The 20,974-nt window shown below is 40.9% G+C and overlaps 1 long non-coding RNA gene across 1 annotated transcript; it reads left to right on the forward strand.

Annotated features, from left to right (window-relative positions):
- The first annotated feature begins 9,349 nt into the window (after positions 1-9,349).
- LOC106611259 (uncharacterized) lies at positions 9,350-20,697 on the forward strand. The gene is made up of 5 exons (XR_001330083.3): positions 9,350-9,673; positions 11,757-11,859; positions 18,285-18,424; positions 18,586-18,656; positions 18,793-20,697. It is a non-coding gene; the product is annotated as an uncharacterized LOC106611259 (long non-coding RNA).
- Positions 20,698-20,974: the final 277 nt, after the last annotated feature.

Here is a 20,974-nt window from a genome sequence, read left to right on the forward strand (position 1 = left end):
CATGTCTGACTACAACACATGCCTCCTTAGAATGTTTTAATCATGCATTTCAGAATTGTATATATTCTGTAATATTTACCACTGGTCCCATACCTTCTATCTTGGTTGGGAAGGGAACAAATCTATGAGGTTTTATAAAAAAACAAAGGGTAAATTATTACATAAAAAAAACAAACACACATATATATATATATATATAATAATAATTAACAGATGGTCCAGCCTAGGAAACAAATATGATTTTCTGCAATGATTGCATTCTCTCCCCTTTGGTGTGAAAAGTAGATTCAAGAACACTTTTAAATAATTTGTTCAATTTGTTCCACAGCCAAAGAAAAGCGTCTTGGTGGAAATTCAGATTCATTAAAATGTAATTAATATGCATCATTATGTAAATGAGGTTGCAGTTAATGAGTTCTTAAAAGAAGCCATCCTTAATTAGTTCACTTTTAATGGCATCATCATTTATCTTTTTTCTTTGAAGCAGAATGACGCGCGGAACTAGCCGTTCCCGAAAGTGCCCAAATTTTCAATCTTTTAATTATTGTTATTTCCTTCATTTATATATGATTAAGAATGCATTTAGAGTATTCAACAAATTAGAAAAAAAGATTTTCTTACTCACCTATTTCAATTGAAAAGGGATGTCTCTTTAGATGGAATGGTCCTTCAAAGTTAAATGAAGAAGAGCATCTTCTCTCCTAAAACAATACAGAGATGATCTCTCTCCATCACCTCTACACTCTTCAAAAAAAAGGTGATATCTAAGAACCTAAAATAGTTATTCGGCTGTCAACATAGGAGAACCCTTTGAAGAACCATTTTTGGTTCCAGGTAGAACCCTTTTCAAATCAAATCAAATCAACAACAAAAAACGTCACATGAGCCCGAATACAACTGGTGTAAACTTTACCTTTCCACAGAGGGTTTCACATGGAACCCAAAAGAGTTCTACTTGGAACCAAAAAGGGGTTTTCTGAGAGTGTACCACAGGCACTCATTAAGATAGTCTAGATAGAGATACATATATTAATTTGACTTTAAGCCATATAACTTGCGTATCTGCTTGATGAAGAAGTATATATAGAAGTTGTTGGCTTTATTCCTTTATTACTATTTATTTATACTGTGTAATACATGGATGCTTTCTCTCATGGGAAAGTGCCACAGATATAACTTACATATGATAGTCAGACTTGGCATCATTCCACATTTCTTTGTAGCAATGTGCTTTGGCTAATCATTTGAAATCTTCTTTCTGTCTACCATATCCAGCATTACCCAGCATTACCCCCGCCTGGAACAGCAGTGGTACACTGATGTGTACTGAGTCTCATATATCTCTCTAGCCTGATTGTTGTTGCTTTCCCAAAAGTTGGTGTGCCTATTTATAGCAGTGTAGGATGGTGGAGAGAATGTTGTAACATTTATATAATTCTTATTGATCATTTTTATAGGTGGAGGTAATGAACTCAACTTGGGAAGAACATCAGCTATAGACTCCAGTAGAAAGTAATGCTACATAGGAATTCTAACAAAGTTGCTAGTTACATTATTACTACACAGGTACAAGAGGATGGAAAGTGTTTCCCAAAGATCAAATGTATCTGCAATTTTAAACCTATTGTGACTATTGTCAAACAAAACTTTAAGAATACCTTCCTAATATTGAGTGAATTTAACAGGTGACATCAACAAGCTTTCACCTGGATTCATCTGGTTAGTCTATGTCATGGAAAGAGCGGGTGTTCTTAATGTTTTGTACACTCAGTGTATAAACATGACAGCAGATTACCATCTGATTTTACCGATGCGAGGAACGTTCAACCATTTGAAAAGTTTTGGTGAATAAAATTCAGAGATTTTTTTTCATATAGAAACATTTTGGGTGAACGATCTCACTTCTACCCAGTCTGTATTTTTTTACATTTTTTAATTTCACCTTTATTTAACCAGGTAGGCTAGTTGAGACAAGTTCTCATTTGCAACTGCGACCTGGCCAAGATAAAGCATAGCAATTCGACATATACAACAACACAGAGTTACACATGGAATAAACAAAACATACAGTCAAAAATACAGTAGAAAAAATTAAACAAAAAGTCTATATACAGTGAGAGCAAATGAGGTAAGATAAGGGAGATAAGGCAATAAATAGGCCATGGTGGCGAAGTAATTACAATATAGCATTTAAACACTGGAATGGTAGATGTGCAGAAGATGAATGTGCAAGTAGAGATACTGGGGTGCAAAGGAGCAAAATAAATAAAATAAATACAGTAAGGGGATGAGGTAGATAGATGGGCTGTTACAGATGGGCTATGTACAAGTGCAGTGATCTGTGAGCTGCTCTTTAAGCTGGTGCTTAAAGCTAGTGAGGGAGATATGAGTCTCCAGCTTCAGAGATTTTTGCAGTTCATTCCAGTCATTGGCAGCAGAGAACTGGAAGAAAAGGCGACCAAAGGAGGAATTGGCTTTGGGGGTGACCAGTGAGATATACCTGCTGGAGCACGTGCTACGAGTGGGTGCTGCTATGATGACCAGTGAGCTGAAATACGGCGGGGCTTTACCTAGCAGAGACTAGTAGATAACCTGTAGCCAGTGGGTTTGGCGACAAATATGAATAGTGCCAACCAACGAGAGTGTACAGGTCGCAGTGATGGGTAGTGTATGGGGCTTTGGTGACAAAACGGATGGCACTGTGATAGACTGCATCCTATTTGTTGAGTAGAGAGTTGGAGGCTATTTTATAGATGACATCGCCAAAGTCGAGGATCGGTAGGATGGTCAGTTTTACGAGGGTATGTTTGGCAGCATGAGTGAAGGATGCTTTGTTGCGATATAGAAAGCCGATTCTAGATTTAATTTAGCATTGGAGATTCTTATTGTGAGTCTGGAAGGAGAGTTTACAGTCTAACCAGACACCTAGGTATTTGTAGTTGGCCACGTATTCTAAGTCAGAGCCGTCCAGAGTAGTGATGCTGGACGGGCGGGCAGGTGCGGGCAGTGATTGATTGAATAGCATGCATTTAGTTTTACTTGCATTTAAGAGCAGTTGGATGCCACGGAAGGAGAGTTGTATGGCATTGAAGCTCGTCTGGAGGTTAGTTAACACAATGTCCAAAGAGGGGCCAGAAGTATACAGAATGGTGTCGTCTGCGTAGAGGTGGATCAGAGAATCACCAACAGCAACATCATTGATGTATACAGAGAAGAGAGTCGGCCCGAGAATTGAACCCTGTGGCACCCCCATAAAAACTGCCAGAGGACCGGACAACAGGCCCTCCGATTTGACACACTGAACTCTATCAGAGAAGTAGTTGGTAAACCAGGCGAGGCAATCATTTGAGAAACCAAGGCTGTCGAGTCTGCCAATAAGAATGTGGTGATTGACAGAGTCGAAAGCCTTGGCCAGGTCGATGAATACGGCTGCACAGTAATGTCTCTTATCGATGGTGGTTATGATGTTGTTTAGGACCTTGAGCGTGACTGAGGTGCACCCATGACCAGCTCTGAAACCAGATTGCATAGCGGAGAAGGTACGGTGGGATTCAAAATGGTCGGCAATCTGTTTGTTAACTTGGCTTTCAAAGACCTTAGAAAGACAGGGTAGGATAGATATAGGTCTGTAGCAGTTTGGGTCTAGAGTGTCACCCCATTGGAAGAGGGGGATGACCGCGGCAGCTTTCCAATCTTTGGGAATCTCAGACGATACGAAAGAGAGGTTGAACAGGCTAGTAATAGGGGTTGCAACAATTTCAGGAGATAGTTTTACAAAGAGAGGGTCCAGATTGTCTGGCCCAGCTGATTTGTAGGGGTCCAGATTTTGCAGCTCTTTCAGAACATCAGCTATCTGGATTTGGGTGAAGGAGAAATGGTGGGGGCTGTTGCTGTGGAGGGTGCCGGGCAGTTGACCAGGGAAGGGGTAGCCCGGTGGAAAGCATGGCCAGCCGTAGAGAAATGCTTGTTGTATCTTTGGAGGGATAGTGTTTCTGTTTTTCTACCTTGCTGAGGAAGTCCCTTATTACCAGAGAGGTGAGAGGCAGCAGCAAGGCCTACAGTACACTAGTGTTTCATGTTGTCGGAGCGCACCTTCCCTCTTAATTGATAACCATTGGCATTTGATCTGAAGGCGTTCAAACACACAGTCTATCTTTGTGCCTCCAATAAGACGACCATCTGTTGTTGCTGAGCGATCGTTCATTAAAATGTATTTCCTACTGCAGGAATATCTCACCAGCTGAATTCCTGGAGATCATGGGTAAAGTAATGTTACTGTTGTAAAGATTGAGTTTGAGCTGGTAAAGTGTTAAAGAATTAGATTGTTTACGTGTCTATTTGGTTCATTTACACTATATGGGACTTTAAATGAGGGAATGTTAATACAGTTGAAGGCGGAAGTTTACATACAGTTAAGTTGGAGTCATAAAAATTTTCAACCAGTCCACAAATTTCTTGTAAACAAATTATAGTTTTGGCAAGTCTGTTAGGACATCTACTTTGTGCATGACACAAGTAATTTTTCCAACAATTGCGTACAGACAGATTATTTCACTTATACTTCACTGCATCATAATTCCAGTGGGTCAGAAGTAAACATACACTAAGTTGACTGTGCCTTTAAACAGCATGGAAAATTCCAGAAAATGATGTCATAGCTTTAGAAGCTTCTGATAGGCTAATTGACATCATTTAAGTCAATTAGAGGTGTACCTGTGGATGTATTTCGAGGCCTACCTTCAAACCAAGTGCCTCTTTGCTTGGCATCATGGGAAAATAAAAGAAATCTGCCAGACATCAAAAAAAGGAGTTGTAGACCTCCCCAAGTCTGGTTGATCCTTGGGAGCAATTTCCAAATGCCTGAAGGTACCACGTTCATCTGTACAAACAATAGTACGCAAGTATAAACACCATGGGACCACGCAGCCGTCATACTGCTCAGGAAGTGGACATGTTCTGTCTCCTAGAGATGAACGTACTTTGGTGCGAGAAGTGCAAATCAATCCCAGAACAACAGCAAAAGGACCTTGTGAAGATGCTGGAGGAAACAGGTACAAAATTATTTATATCCATAGTAAAAAGAGGCCTATATCGACATAATCTGAAAGGCCGCTCAGCAAGGAAGAAGCCACTGCTCCAAAACCCCCCCAAAAAAGCCAGACTACGGTTTGCAACTGCACATGGGGACAAAGATCGGACGTTTTGGAGGAATGTCCTATGGTCTGATGAAGCAAAAATGGAACTGTTTGGCCATAATGACCATCATTATGTTTGGAGGAAAAAGGGGGAGGCTTGCAAGCCAAAGAACATCATCCCAACCGTGAAGTATGGGGGTTGCAGCATCATGTTGTGGGAGTGCTTTGCTGCAGGAGGGACTGGTGCACTTCACAAAATAGATGGCATCATGAGGAATGAAAAATATGGATATATTGAAGCAACACCTCAAGATATCAGTCAGGAAATTAAAGCTTGGTCGCAAATGGGTCTTCCAAATGGACAATGACCCCAAGCATACTTCCAAAGTTGTGGCAAAATGGCTTAAGGACAACAAAGTCAAGGTATTGGAGTGGCCATCACAAAGCCCTGACCTCAATCGTATAGAAAATTTGTGGGCAGAACTGAAAAAGCGTGTGCAAGCAAGGAGGCCTGCAAACCTGACTCAGTTACACCAGCTCTGTCAGGAGGAATGGGCCAAAATTCACCCAACTTATTGTGGGAAGCTTGTGGTAGGCTATACGAAACGTTTGACCCAAGTTAAACAATTTAAAGGCAATGCTACCAAATACTAATTGAGTGTATGTAAACTTCTGACCCACATGTGATGAAAGAAATAAAAGCTGAAATAAATCATTCTCTCTACTATTATTCTGACATTTCACATTCTTAAAATAAAGTGGTGATCCTAACTGACCTAAGACAGGGAATTTTTACTTTAATTAAATGTCAGGAATTGTGAAAAACTGAGTTTAAATGTATTTGGCTAAGGTGTATGTAAACTTCAGACTTCAACTGTATGCCGGAAGGTATAGGAAAATGTTTTTTTATCAACCTACTCTTTTGTTTCAGGCTATAAAAGTCCAGGTATTTCCAATGAACATCCATTCAAATAGAATCAATGCACTACCAACACGTGATCAAAGCTAAATTCTAATAACTCAAATAATAGTTGTATGATGTGTGGATAGCATGTAGCCAGTTATTTCCTCCTGTGATGTATAGAGAGACAGTGGGCATGTCCTGGTGACACTGGTGACATTAAGGACATTCGGTACGTAATTCAACCAACTCACCGAATATTTCAGTCCGTCAGTCCTATGAAAGAGCTCCAGCTCTAATATATAAGTAAGATAGCGTTTTGTTTCACCATGCCAACTTTGGTCTTTTGGTTTTGTCCCCCAAAAAATTATCTCAACTACACATTATATGCGATGAATGAACACTACTTTGCAGTTAAATGCATTGTTTGTGAGACTCTGCAGCCACGGATTTAGTTTTGCCGGTTTTAATTGCCATCTGTGCCAGAGAGGAAAAAAAGACATGGTGAGAGAGTTAACCAATTGAAGAACCTTTAGTTTGCTGCAAATGAAAGAAGAGAAGGAATCCAATCTCCAGCTAGATGCATTAGCTCTGCACTGTTAGCTATTATGTTACGTTTTAGGGTTTGGGTTTTAGAGTCAATGGCTTAAAGTATAAAGGGAACTGATTTCTGTACAGTATATTTAGGAAGTGACAATATGAGTCTCTTAAACGTGGATGTGCCCGCTTGCATGTTGTCCATTTTGTACATCATCAAAACATCAACAGTGACGTTTACATGCAACCTCCTGTGTATGGAATATGACTATCACAGACTATACACTCTAATCACATGATCATGTTATTCAACATACCACACTGTGATGTACATTATAGATGCCTCTTTGTCTTGCTTGACACTAGATCTCATTGGTAGGTGCCTGTAGATAAAGAGCCTCCAGCCCCAGTCCAGACATAACTGGTCATGACACCCTGGAGCCCTGGAGACGTAGTGAGGGATAGGAGGTGAAGCCATGTCGTGTAGACATGGCCCTTCCACAAGGCCTGGCCAATAAGAGCTCTGATATCTGGGAGGGCCAAGCGGGTACGTTGGCGTTTGATTGTATTCAATGTGATGTCCGAAGTTAGGCCCAGTGCCAGCCCATTTAGTGATGCTCTCTTGGATTAGAATGGGCCGGTGAGTGTGAAATGATGGAGTGGTCATAACATGTTATTCTCATCCCTTGGCTTTTTCTTCTTGTCTGGCAGGGGGAGGAGGGATCGGGGGATGTGGAGATAGAGCAATGAGTTTTGACAAAGGGAGGAGGGGACACGATTATTTATCCAGATGTTTATTTGAATGTGTTGATGATTGATGGGAGGTGTGTGTGTGTGTGTGTGTGTGTGTGTGTGTGTGTGTGTGTGTGTGTGTGTGTGTGTGTGTGTGTGTGTGTGTGTGTGTGTGTGTGTGTGTGTGTGTGTGTGTGTGTGTGTGTGTGTGTGTGTGTGTGTGTGTGTGTGTGTGTGTGTGTTCAGAGGTGGTGGAAAATGCTGAAATTGCATCACACCTAAACAATCGTCCATTTGAGGTCTGCATCTCTACTCTTCTAAAATGTACCATCTACATCAGTCTAGCATAGGAAGTGACTGTTGAGAGTTAAACATTTAAGCGAGGCCATGTTTCTTTTTGTGTTTCTGTGCAGTGTGTTTAGAACAGCAGCGGAGGCCAGGCTTCCTTTTGTTCTAAGTCTGATGAGGAGGGGAACCCTGCTAGGCTGCTATGAGCGCTCATCATCGCCCTGCGCAGCCCCACAGCCCTGCCAAGCTGTCGACAGCACGTTTCTCACAGACTGGGGGGTGTGATTGACAGGGTAAGGAGTAAGGAGTGCAGCTTTGGGTACAGAGAGATCTTTATCTTCCTGTAAGACAGATGTACTGCAGTGTTCTGCTAAGGACCCAGGGACGGAACGTTGGGTGAGAGTAGAACACAGAATGTACAGTAGAGACGCTTCTAGAACTGGTGTGTGTTGTGGTGTCAACCTAGACTTTACCTTTTGCTGCAGATATACGCACACATACACAGATAGAGTCACAAATAACAACATTAGCCATAAAAAGTCGCCTTTAGAATTACACTGTTGAGTTTGTTGTTTCATGGTCACCTTGGGTTGTGCTCATGAATCGTTGTAAATTGTGGCACGTAAGATAAAATATCAATATTTCTTGTGCAAGTGCAGGCAGTCAATGTCAAAGGCATTTTTTCAAGTTCTGCATCAACAAAGCAATTTGTTTCCCTTGAGTATACTAATTTCTGGATTTCACAGTGGCAGGTGTTATGGCTGCCAGTCATTATATGAAAATCAGCAAAATCCTAACCATGGTGCTTATCCTCCCGACAAAATGGGACAGATTCCTTCTGCCTGATTTGACAACCTGGTCTCAGAGCATTTTGTATTATTCTGTATGTAAATCCGAGACACTCCATTTAGTATGATATGTTACGTTTTGTATGCACAGTATGTATTAATTTGTGGATGTCCATCACCCATTTCATATGATATGTTACGAATTACAATTCTTATTATATGTTATGCATTTGCAAAACATACAATATGTTACGCATTCGCAAAAAAATGATGATAGTAGTCTGGCTACCCACACTATTTGCATTGCCCCTCTCTTTTACGCTGCTGCTACTCTCTGTTATTATCTATGCATATTCACTTTAATAATTCTACCTACATGTACATATTACCTCGACTAACCGGTGCCCCCGCACATTGACTCTGTACCGGTACCCCCTGTATATAGACTCACTATTGTTATTTTACTGCTGCTCTTTAATTATTTGTTACTCTTCTTTCTTCCTTTTTTTAGGTATTTTTCTTAAAACTGTATTGTTGGTTAAGGGCTTGTAAGTAAGCATTTCACTGTAAGGTCTACACCTGTAAGTAATTGGCTCATATAACAAATAACATTTGATTTCATGTTACAACTTATAGCTAGGTGGCTAACGTTAGCTAGGCTAGGGTTAAGGATTAGGGGTTAGGGTTAAGGTTAGGGTTAAAATTTAGGAGTTAGGTTAAAGGGCTAAGGTTAGTGTCAGGGGAAGGGTTAGCTAACATGCTAAGCAGTTCCAAAGTAGCTAAAAAGTAGTAAGTAGTTAAAAAGTAGCTAAAATGCTAAAGTTGTCCGTGATCACATTAGAACTCGCAACCTTTGGGTTGCTAGGCGTTCAAGTTATACGCATGTCCATCCACCCCGACCAACCACCCTTCTTTTGTTTTTGGCTTAAGTAGCCATATGTCTTATGTAACAGTACCAAACATAACATATCATACTAATTTGAGCATCCCAGATTTACATTTAGTGTGTTACATCTAGTCTATGAGACCGGGCTGGATTTGAGGGAGGGCAGGCAGAAGACAGGTTAACTTTCTGATTTGAGGGAGGGCAGACAGAAGACAGGTTAACTTTCTGATTTGAGGGAGGGGAGGCAGGAGACAGGTTAACTTCCTGATTTGAGGGAGGGCAGGCAGGAGACAGGTTAAATTCCTGATTTGAGGTAGGGCAGGCGAGTGAAAGGTTAACTTCCTGATTTGAGGGATGACAGGCGGGTTGCAGTTTAACTTCCTGATTTGAGGAGGGCAGGCAGGAGGTAGGTTAACTTCTTTCCATCTTATATGTGCTTTACTTTAAGAACTACAATTCCAAACCGTTTTTGTCTCAACAGACAGCATTCCTGATTCCAACAGTCTCCACAGAATTACTCCACTCTTTTCCCTCAGACAAAGATCAGTGTTGTTTGATACAAGCATTTTGCATTAACAATTAACAATGCATGACTATAGCACCCTTGTGAATTGTGAGGTTGCCATAAATATATAAGGGATGCCTTGCAACATTAAAGTTAATAGCATCGGGGAGAAGAAGTGCAAAATGCACCGGCTGAGGAAAACAGTGAATCCATACTTCAGCGAACGCTTGAGTTATGCGCCGGTAGCAACCTGCACTCAGTTGTGAATGTGTTGGAAAAACAGAGCTTTGCACAAAGATGTGTTTTACATTCGTGCGAACATTCCTATCACTGTAGAAGAGAAGTGTGGGTCAACTCAGTCCCTGGCAGAACATATCCACTTTGTCTGAAATTGAAATGGACGGATGACTTGAAAAATAAAAACGTAACCCCTTAAGAGTCTGACGATATTGAAAATAACAAAATACAGAAACGTGTTATTGTATGATTGTCTTGTTTCACTTGAGACCAGCGTTCCTCTCAGAGGCGATAGAATTGCCTGCTAATTGATGAAAATATTTCACAACATAAACATTTTATTTTGACAGTTTATTAATCAGTCAGGTGTAAAAAACAATTGGGAGGTATGGTAAGGTATGGCTACCATATGTTATTTCTGAATAACTAGATATTGTGTCAAAAGTAGTTTTCAGATTAATTACTGTGAACATGTACATATTGAAATTGAAATACATAAATGTATATTCAAAATGTGTACATCTGCAGCCATACTTTCTGCACATATTTTTTTTTATATTATGGATGAACATTATAACTCGGGCTGTCAAACAATAAATCAAAAAAACCTTTTTGTTAATCGCAGGATTTACTGTGATTAATTGCAATTAATCGCAAATTCTGAATTTGCTCAAATTGAGCTGCAAAAAAGTATTGATTTTGTAATGGTAAGTAATGGTAAGCACAATCAGGTCAATTGATAAAGCACACTTTCTTTAACCTCAATGTCAACTTGTTTTGACATTGAATTGTTGTTTTTAGCTGTATATATTGTGTTTTGGATGTTTTCAGTGTATTTTTAATGATTTCAGACAATGAGATTAATCGCAAAAAAAATTGTGTAAAAATATTACAAAAAGCTAACTCAAGTTAACTGATTAACTCTGACAGCCCTAATTATAACTATGTACTCATACATTTAGTTTAAATGACAGTAATTAATTTGTGTAGTGTAATATAATACATTACAATGGTTTTGGACTATGAAGCAGTTTCATGGCAGTTATGTACATGTCATAGAAGTTATGTTGTTGTTGAGATATACAGTATGTTTAGATTTATTGAGAGCAGCATTCCATTTTGGGCATTCATTATGTACTCTTGTGTTGAGCTAATTGAGTCAATCAGCTACAGAAATAACATGAGGAGATAAAGATGAATCTAAAGTGATAGGGAGGTGTGTGTGTGTGTGTGTGTGTGTGTGTGTGTGTGTGTGTGTGTGTGTGTGTGTGTGTGTGTGTGTGTGTGTGTGTGTGTGTGTGTGTGTGTGTGTGTGTGTGTGTGTGTGTGTGTGTGTGTGTTTGTCTTAGGCTGTGCATTATCTCAGATTGAAACACAATTGACTGTCTATACATGCACATTTTAGGAATATGTTCTGGTTAATATGAATATTGTAGTTAATGATAATTCATGATAACAGTAAGTATCATTATTGTTATTATTATTAATAATATTATTATTATAGATAACTTTGGTAAGAATCATTTCCTAATTTTGGACATTGAACCAAATGTAACTATTAACATGTCTTTATTATTCCCCGTCTCATTATGCACATATAAAACGAATGGAATCAATCTTCGCAGAACACAGTAATTTATTTTAAGGAAAACCCACACTTTATAAATTATTTAAAGCAACTGGGATTACAATATGTTATCAAATCAGAGCCAACAAAGGCTTCTCTTTCTCTCTCTCTGCGCTGTAGGCAGGAGAGGAGACGTGTACCAGCTAGTCTTCAGAGCCGCGGTGGGTCTGATGCTAAATAAAGAGACATTCCCTGCAAACTGCTTATGATTCCAGAATAATTGGTAAGTTCCACATCGACGTACATACTGTAGACACTGTTATTCAAATGTAGCCTTTGTTGGCCTTGTTTACAGGAATGTTAATTGGGCTATTGACACTCTCTGAGTGGACTCCTGTTCTCCTCCTTCAGCTTTTCTTATTTTCTCTCTCGCTTTCTATTTTCGTTGTTGGATTCCCTACTTCTGAATGAACTTTCTTCCACAGTCTACTTTTCTCTCCAGTCTCAGACAGTGTTAGTTTACTGAAGTTACTTGCTGTTGCATGTGAACCCACATCCAGTCTGCTGTAGTAATTTGCTGTTCAATGATGAAATAGGAGCGATTGTCGAGAAATAATGATAAGAACGTTTCTTTGAACACAATTTGTTTTGATTGATGATTCGGATCATAATTCAATTGAATATAACTAATATGAGTAAAAAAAACATGATTCAAAAAGCTACCATGATGAATGGAGGCACAAAACCTGAAGCAGCTGACGTTTTCATATTTGTTTTGTGCGTTTAAGACGTTTTTAAATGTATCATTAATTCACTTTAAAAAAATTGAATCAATAATAATACAAATAGTTGTTTGAATAAATGAGTAAAGAAGCAATGATAGTGAAAAGTTATTGCATTTTACATTTAGGATTTCTAACCCCAAACAATATATACATTTCCAAACAAAAACGAACACATATAGCCTCTACACAAAAAACGAACACATATAAGTAGACATAGGCTACAGGTCTTAGTCATGCCCATACACTTAACAACATCGGTCCCTGCTAACATTACCACAAGATGAAGTATATGCACACACTCCATCCTGCATAACGGACCACTGACCTACAGTGGTGTGCAGAGCATGTATTCTATGTTGGGGAGTGTGTTTCTATGTCCAAGCTAAAGAGAGAGAGATAGAGAAAGGGAGAGAGAGAGAGATTTCTCCTCTCCTCTCCTCTCCTTTCCTCCTCCCCCTCTCCAGCTGTAGCCTATATGATGCTGCCATGATACTTGTGGGTTGGTAAATATGAAGGAAAAAGGAGGGGGCATAATTTCATCCTTCCTGTCATCACGCTTAACCCCAAACCATGCCACCCTTCGGCAACAGCTACAGCACAGGTGGGCACACCTCCGCACTGCCAGGGCATGGAAGTGGGTGGGCGGGCAAGCGGGGCACACAGGGCACATGGGACTCGGCAGGAAGCCAGACAGGAAGCAGAAAGCCGACAGAGGAAGCCGCAGGGTTACGGTGTAGCGGAGGAGTACGGTGTCGGCCATGTTGTGTCAGAGAGAGCTGTAGTCACTCAGACAGAGAGAGAGACGAGGGGAAACCACGCTTAGGCGGTCACACTCCACACGGGACTAGCACACACACAGATACAATGTCCCAGTTACACTAACCCCACAAACAGGAAGAAGTCGTGCCACATCGGGCACAGATAGATCTCACCCCTTTCCTTCCCTCCCATCCGTGACTCCTTGGAACCAACCCGGCAAGACACCAACCCCCCCACCATTCTGCTATCAGAACACACCACAGCCCCTCTGGAAGCTCAACGTGTCACTTATGAAAGCCTCTCTCTCTGCTGAATATGCTAACGTGGATGAAAGGATGGCAAAACTTGGGGTTCATTCGCAACGCACTGAATTCTTTGTCTTTTTGTTCCTCTGCTTCTTGCCTCCTCTCCTCTTTTATTTGTTTCAAGGGCAGCTGTCTCCTCTACGGGTTTCTAGGCCTGAACACAACCCTGTATAGTCAGAGGAAGATTTTTCTCACACAGATATGCCTCAGCTGTATCCTATAAATATGTAGGCCTTGGCTCAATCAAACCCACATTGCAGTAAGCAATGGCATATACTGTATGTGTATTTTTCCACGTGTCCAACAACAATAAGAAATTCTTGCTCTCAAGCTAAACCTGATGTTTCAGCTAAATCCCAATTGGAAAAACTTAAATGAATACCAACAAATTACTCTGACTTGCAGGTTCACCCTCAGACATTTGCTCTCACAAGAGCCAAGCTGTATATCCGTTTCATGTAACCATTATGTTGAGCATCTCGTACTGTCAGAATTCAAAATGAAGGTAGGCCTAAACACTTGTACTTCTGTGTACCTGGTCGTGTCACCGTGGTGACATGTATATTAATGTTTCTATTAGAGGTGGCTGGTGGGAGGAGCTATAGGAGGAAAGGATCATTGTTATGGCTGGAACAGAATAAATGGAACTGGAGTCAAATGTGGTTTTCATGTGTTTGATGTTTGGTACCGTTCCATTTACTCTATTCCAACCATTACAATGAGGCCGTCCTCCTAAAACTCCTCCCACCAGCCTCCTCTGGTTTCTATACACGTTGTCTGTTGTCAGAGCAATGTGGATAAATTAGCAAACCAACTTCAGGTGTCACTCTGAGGGATCGTTCCTTTATCCCCATTCCACCATCCATCTGTCGCTCCACACATTTTTCATGTTTTCAGATATGTTTTCTCCCCCTTCTCCCTCCTTCCTTCATACGACAGTCTCAACAACAAGCAAGCAGAACCTCCCCTCTTTCTCCCCTTTGAAAGAAACCCATAACGTTACAGCGTGTGCTTAACACGTTTCTAATGAGGAGCTTTTGTTGGGCTGGGAGATGTAGCTAGATTAGTCATTGTATAACTACTAGGGAGATCACATTCTCACAGGTACACCATGCATCATAACAGACTCCCCAGAATACCCAGACATCCTTGTCCCATCCCTGTCCCCATCCCTATCCCTGGTCCCATCCCTGTCCCTGTCGCTGTCCCATCACTGTCCCTGTCGCTGTCCCATCCCTGTCCCCATCCCTGGTCACATCCCTGTTGCTATGCCTGTCCCATCCCTGTCCCCGTCGCTGTCCCATCCCTGTCTCTATCCCTGTCCCCATCCCTGTCCCTGGTCCCATCCCTGTCACAATCCCTATCCCTGGTCCCCATCACTTTCCCCATCCCTGTCCCTTTCCCTGTTCCATCCCTGTCTCCATCCCTGTCTTCATCCTTGTCCTTGTCCCCGTTGCTGTCCCTGCCCGCATACAAGTGAAAAATGAAGTAGCTCTTTATGATTCACAGACTGATTAGCATAGTTTTGCTGATTAGCGTAAGAAAGCTCTTGTCACGACTATCTTAGGTAGCAGGAAAGGGGCAGAGTCAAGTGCAGGAGACTGAGGTCCGGTAACACAGATGTTTATTACACCGTTGAATAAGGTAGCCGCAAGGCAGGGTACGCACAACACCCAAAAGGAGAATAGCTCCAAAACAAAAACGCACGGGGCGCAGCCCGGCAATACCAAAATGACTAATCCAAAAAACACGCTGAGAATACAAAGGCAGCGCAAAATACCACCTGCCTTCTTACATGACAATGAAAACAATCCCGCACGAATTCCTGAACAAAAAGGACAAACTAAATACCCCCCACTAATGACAAAGAAGGAACAGGTGCGGACCTAGACAGACAAAACCAAAAGAAACAGAAACATAGATCGGTGGCAGCTAGTAGGCCGGCGACGACGACCACCGAGCACCGCCCGACCGGGGAGGGGCGCCACCTTCTGTGGATACTGTGACAGCTCTGGTTGGCTGCCCTGTAAAGAAACAATGCTGAAACGAGTTAACCTCTTGGGGCTAGGTGGGACGCTAGCGTGCCACCCGTGGTGCACTCCATCAACAGCAGGTGCATTTCAAGAGCGGCAAATTTGAATCCAAATAAATGTCAAAATTCAAATTTTTCAAAAATACAACTATTTTACACCATTTGAAAGATAAACATCTCCTTAATCTAACCACGTTTTACGATTTCAAAAAGGTTTTACGGCGAAAGCATAAATTTAGAGTATGTTAGGACAGTACATTTACAAGAGTTGTGTGTAATGTTTTGTCAAGTCAAAGACAGGGTCACCAAAACCATAAAACCAGCTAAAATGATGCACTAACCTTTTACAATCTCCATCAGATGACACTCCTAGGACATTATGTTAGACAATGCATGCATTTTTAGTTCTATCAAGTTCATATTTATATCCAAAAACAGCGTTTTACTATGGCATTGATGTTGAGGAAATCGTTTCCCTCCAATAACCGGCAGTCAAGTCAGCGTCACAAATTAAATAATTAAAATTAGAAAACATTGGTAAAATATTATATTGTCATTTAAAGAATTATAGATTTACATCTCTTGAACGCAATCAACTTGCCAGATTTAAAAATAACCTTACTGGGAAATCACACTTTGCAATAATCTGAGCACTGCGCCCAGAAAAATACACGTTGCGATACAGACTAGACGTCATGTTGGGGAGATCTAAAATCGAAAATACTATGTAAATAATCCATTACCTTTGATTCTCTTCATCAGATGTCACTTCCAGGTATCACAGGTCCATAACGAATGTAGTTTTGTTCAAAAAAGCTCATCATTTATGTCCAAAAATCTCCGTCTTGTTAGCACATGATGTAAGCCAGCCGGACTTCTCGTCATGAACGAGGGGAAAAAATATATTTCCGTTCGTTCAAACATGTCAAACGTTGTATAGCATAAATCATTAGGGCCTTTTTTAACCAGAACATGAATAATATTCAAGGTGGACGAATGCATACTCTTTTATAACGTATTGGAACGAGGGTACCCAACATGAACTCGCGCGCCAGGTGTCTAATGGGACATCATCGTTCCATGGCTCTTGTTCGGTCAGATCTCCCTCCAGAAGACTCAAAACACTTTGTAAAGGCTGGTGACATCTAGTGGAAGCAATAGGAAGTGCCAAAATATTCCTAAGCCCCTGTGTTTTTCAATGGGATAGGTTTAAAGTCAATACAACACATCAGGTATCCACTTCCTGTCAGAAAATGTCTCAGGGTTTTGCCTGCCAAATGAGTTCTGTTATACTCACAGACACCATTCAAACAGTTTTAGAAACTTTAGAGTGTTTTCTATCCATATATAATAAGTATATGCATATTCTAGTTACTGGGTAGGATTAGTAACCAGATTAAATCGGGTACATTTTTTTTATCCAGACGTGCAAATGCTGCCCCCTAGCCCTAACAGGTTTTAAGGAGGAAGGAGGGAGGAACGTCTAGTTCGGGTTTATCTCCATATTTCCTAGATTACAGTTTGACTGTTGGCATTGTTGTTAAATAACCTTATTTTCCCGTAGATGATGTCAACCTCTTATCCTTCTTGTGGCAGAGCTGAGGGAACAGGAGGAATGTTACTAATGCTCACAGCACTGTGTTGGTAAAAAAAAAAATATCACATTTCAATATTCACACCAGGTCTCAAATGGCACCCTATTCCCTATATAGTACACTACTTTTGACCAGGGCTCATTGGCCTATTCCCTAATGTTATGAATGAAATAGGGGAAACAGGTTACCATTTGGTACACACGATGATTTCCGCCCTTCCTCCTCTTCCAGTATCTCATTAAAGAGTAGCTTTTGATCTTTACCGCTGCCATGTCCACCATGCGGTCAGTCTCTGTAGAGGAACGGACAGCCCTGTCTTTCTCTCTCTAACAGACTGATTGCATAATGTGATCTCTAGTGAAGATCAAATTGAACATGGAGGAGATGGTTGATGTTTTAATTGCGATGAGAAAGTGTAGTAATTTCCACCCCTGCAGAAAATACATTCAATTGTTTCTTCCACACCTCATCATCCAATGAAGAGCTAAATGCTGAGTGCCAGGAATGACACCAATGTGAGGATAGTCAGATTGAGTGATTTTCTTGTGATAACTCATGTTTTTTTTGTTGGTTAGTTTCTTTGTTTCAATGTGTTTGTTTTTGTTTTTGTTGTTGATTTCTTTGATTAATTTTCACCTTAAATGATTTATTTTGTTTTATTTAAGTCATTACAGTCGCTAAACAATAATTGTAATTTGATTATAACAGTGTAAATGGATTTTTCTCGGCTAAGACTTTTTTCTTCTTTTATAATATAATATTAAATTGGTTGTAGAGATGACAGCAGTAACACTGGTAGGGGTCATAGTAGAACACCTGTATGCTTGTTATATCATATAATATCAACACTTTCTGTTATTAATGATTGATATCTAGGAGAAGATATTTTAGCACCTGCCTGTATTATAAAATGCTATATAATAAACCATTTTCTTACAATTTAGAATTCACAGAATGCATCCATTTATTCATTTCACATTTTCAAAAGCAACCATGCTCATACAACAAATATGAAAGCCGCCTCCTCCAAGTGACACTCCATTCCATTTGCATATTAACAGACATCCTGTGTTGTTGTTTCTCTCTCTCTTGTCTGCGTTCAAACCTGAGAGAGTATTACATACACATGAGAGTCACTCTCAGCACTGTTCAAACTGATACACAATCTTCATTTGATTGGCATATTCTATTTATTACCATGCAACTGGCTCTTTGGCATTATTTGCTTTCAGATTATCCAATAAGAAATGAGCAGCAGCACTGGGGCCCGTGTTGCAGTGATGTCACTGATGCAGATTGAATACCCACAATGCTGTTTACCATGCTGACCTGACTGGGGGTAGAAAAGATCAACTAGATGGGAAAAGATGTGGTAAGGGAACTATTTGAGAGAATGTGGAATTTAAAAATAAATGTACCTTTGGGTTTTCCCTGGTTGTCCACTAATTTGGTTGATGTGAGTCGGAGATGGTGAGAGATGTTGGGGGATAGTGGTCTCGGTAATAACATTACAGAGCTCCCTGATCACTCTAGGTTAGATACCACTGGACTGTAGCCTCACAGGCCACCACAACAACAGAACCCTCTTCCTAAGGGTACAGGAGGTAGGCCTACATGTGATAAATATACTGTTATTTTGGATTGGTTGCTTTTTTGTTCTGAAAGGAATAGGTTATAATCAAATGGCTAAATACAGGCTGAATGTTAAGGTAAATAGGAATATTTCATTTTCTCTGACAGGTGTTAACATACACCTTGGAGGTGGTCCTCCAAACTCCTCCATCTAACATCTGTCCCTGATTGGCACCATATCCTAGTTTAGAAACCTCAAGAAATAGAAGAAGAAGAAGTAGAAGAAGAAGTAGAATGGCAGTAAAATGAGGTAGATATCAAAAACATTTAGCAGAGGCTCCTTCTCTCTTGCATTCTGATCAACGTCTGGAAGCTCTAATTTATTAAATGTAATTCTGCCCTCCACTGCTACTAAAAAGGTGCACACACACTCAGGAACACACTCACACATCTCCTGCTCTAACAGTCACTCACGCATCTCCTGCTCTAACAGTCACTCACACATCTCCTGCTCTAACAGTCACTCACATCTCCTGCTCTAACAGTAACACAAATCTCCTGCTCTAACAGTCACACACATCTCCTGCTCTAACAGTCACTCACATCTCCTGCTCTAACAGTAACACAGATATCCTGCTCTAACAATCACGCACATCTCCTGCTCTAACAGTCACTCACATCTCCTGCTCTAACAGTCACTCACATCTCCTGCTCTAACAGTCACTCACATCTCCTACTCTAACAATCACTCACATCTCCTGCTCTAACAATCACTCACATATCTGCTCTTGCAGTCACTCACATCTCCTACTCTAACAATCACTCACATCTCCTGCTATAACAATCACTCACATATCCTGCTCTTGCAGTCACTCACATCTCCTGCTCTAACAATCACTCACATCTCCTGCTCTAACAGTCACCCACATCTCCTGCTCTAGCAGTCACCCACATCTCCTGCTCTAGCAGTCACTCACATCTCCTGCTCTAGCAGTCACTCACATCTCCTGCTCTAGCAGTCACTCACATCTCCTGCTCTAGCAGTCACTCACATCTCCTGCTCTAGCAGTCACTCATATCTCCTGCTCTAACAGTCCCACACATCTCCTGCTCTAGCAGTCACTCACATCTCCTGCTCTAGCAGTCACTCACATATCCTGCTCCAGCAGTCACTCAAATCTCCTGGTCTAGCAGTCACTCACATCTCCTGCTCTAACAGTCCCACACATCTCCTGCTCTAACAATCACTCACATCTGGTGGTCTAGCAGTCCCACACATCTGGTGGTCTAGCAGTCACAAACATCTGGTGGTCTAGCAGTCCCACACATCTGGTGGTCTAGCAGTCCCACACATCTGGTGGTCTAGCAGTCACACACATCTGGTGGTCTAGCAGTCCCACACATCTGGTGGTCTAGCAGTCACACACATCTGGTGGTCTAGCAGTCCCACACATCTGGTGGTCTAGCAGTCCCACACATCTAGTGGTCTAGCAGTCCCACACATCTGGTGGTCTAGCAGTCACACACATCTGGTGGTCTAGCAGTCCCACACATCTGGTGGTCTAGCAGTCACACACATCTGGTGGTCTAGCAGTCACACACATCTGGTGGTCTAGCAGTCCCACACATCTGGTGGTCTAGCAGTCCCACACATCTGGTGGTCTAGCAGTCACACACATCTGGTGGTCTAGCAGTCCCACACATCTGGTGGTCTAGCAGTCACAAACATCTGGTGGTCTAGCAGTCTTGCCATGGAGGAAAATAGAGTGTACTTTTCAGTGCTACTAAATGAGAAGATTTGAACGAGTTAAACCCAAAATAACTGTCATTTACTGAGTTTGTATCATTGTTATTGTTTGTATATCCTATTAGAAACACATTATAACATGTTAAACTGCAATATAAAGACTAGAAAAATGTGTTTACTGTACATCCATGGTATGTTTTGAAAATATAATTGTATATTACAGCACTTAAGTGGGGTTTATACATAAATCAGCTAAAATGTGTAAATTTTGTCTCCTTTACATTTATCTAAAAATGCAAAATAAATGCATCTTAGTTTAAATCTTAGTTTAAACAATTCTGTGTTCTTTGTTTTGAGTTTCGTTCTTGACATTGTGTTACAGTATGTACTGTGCATAAAACATATTTTGTACACATAAACAAACAATCTGACTGCATACAAGTAAACAACTCACAAGGCCGTATGACATAAACATCCGTTTTCATCCTTGGTGTGTGTGTGTGTGTGCATGTCTGTGTCTGTCTGTCTTTGTGTGTCTTTGTCTACATTATGTGTGTCCCACCTCGCCTGGCTCCTGTTTGAATGCCTGACCTGGCGTTGTGC

This window comes from Salmo salar, chromosome 09, assembly GCF_965601325.2.
Source record: "Salmo salar chromosome 09, fSalSal1, whole genome shotgun sequence".
Lineage (NCBI taxonomy): Eukaryota > Metazoa > Chordata > Actinopteri > Salmoniformes > Salmonidae > Salmo > Salmo salar.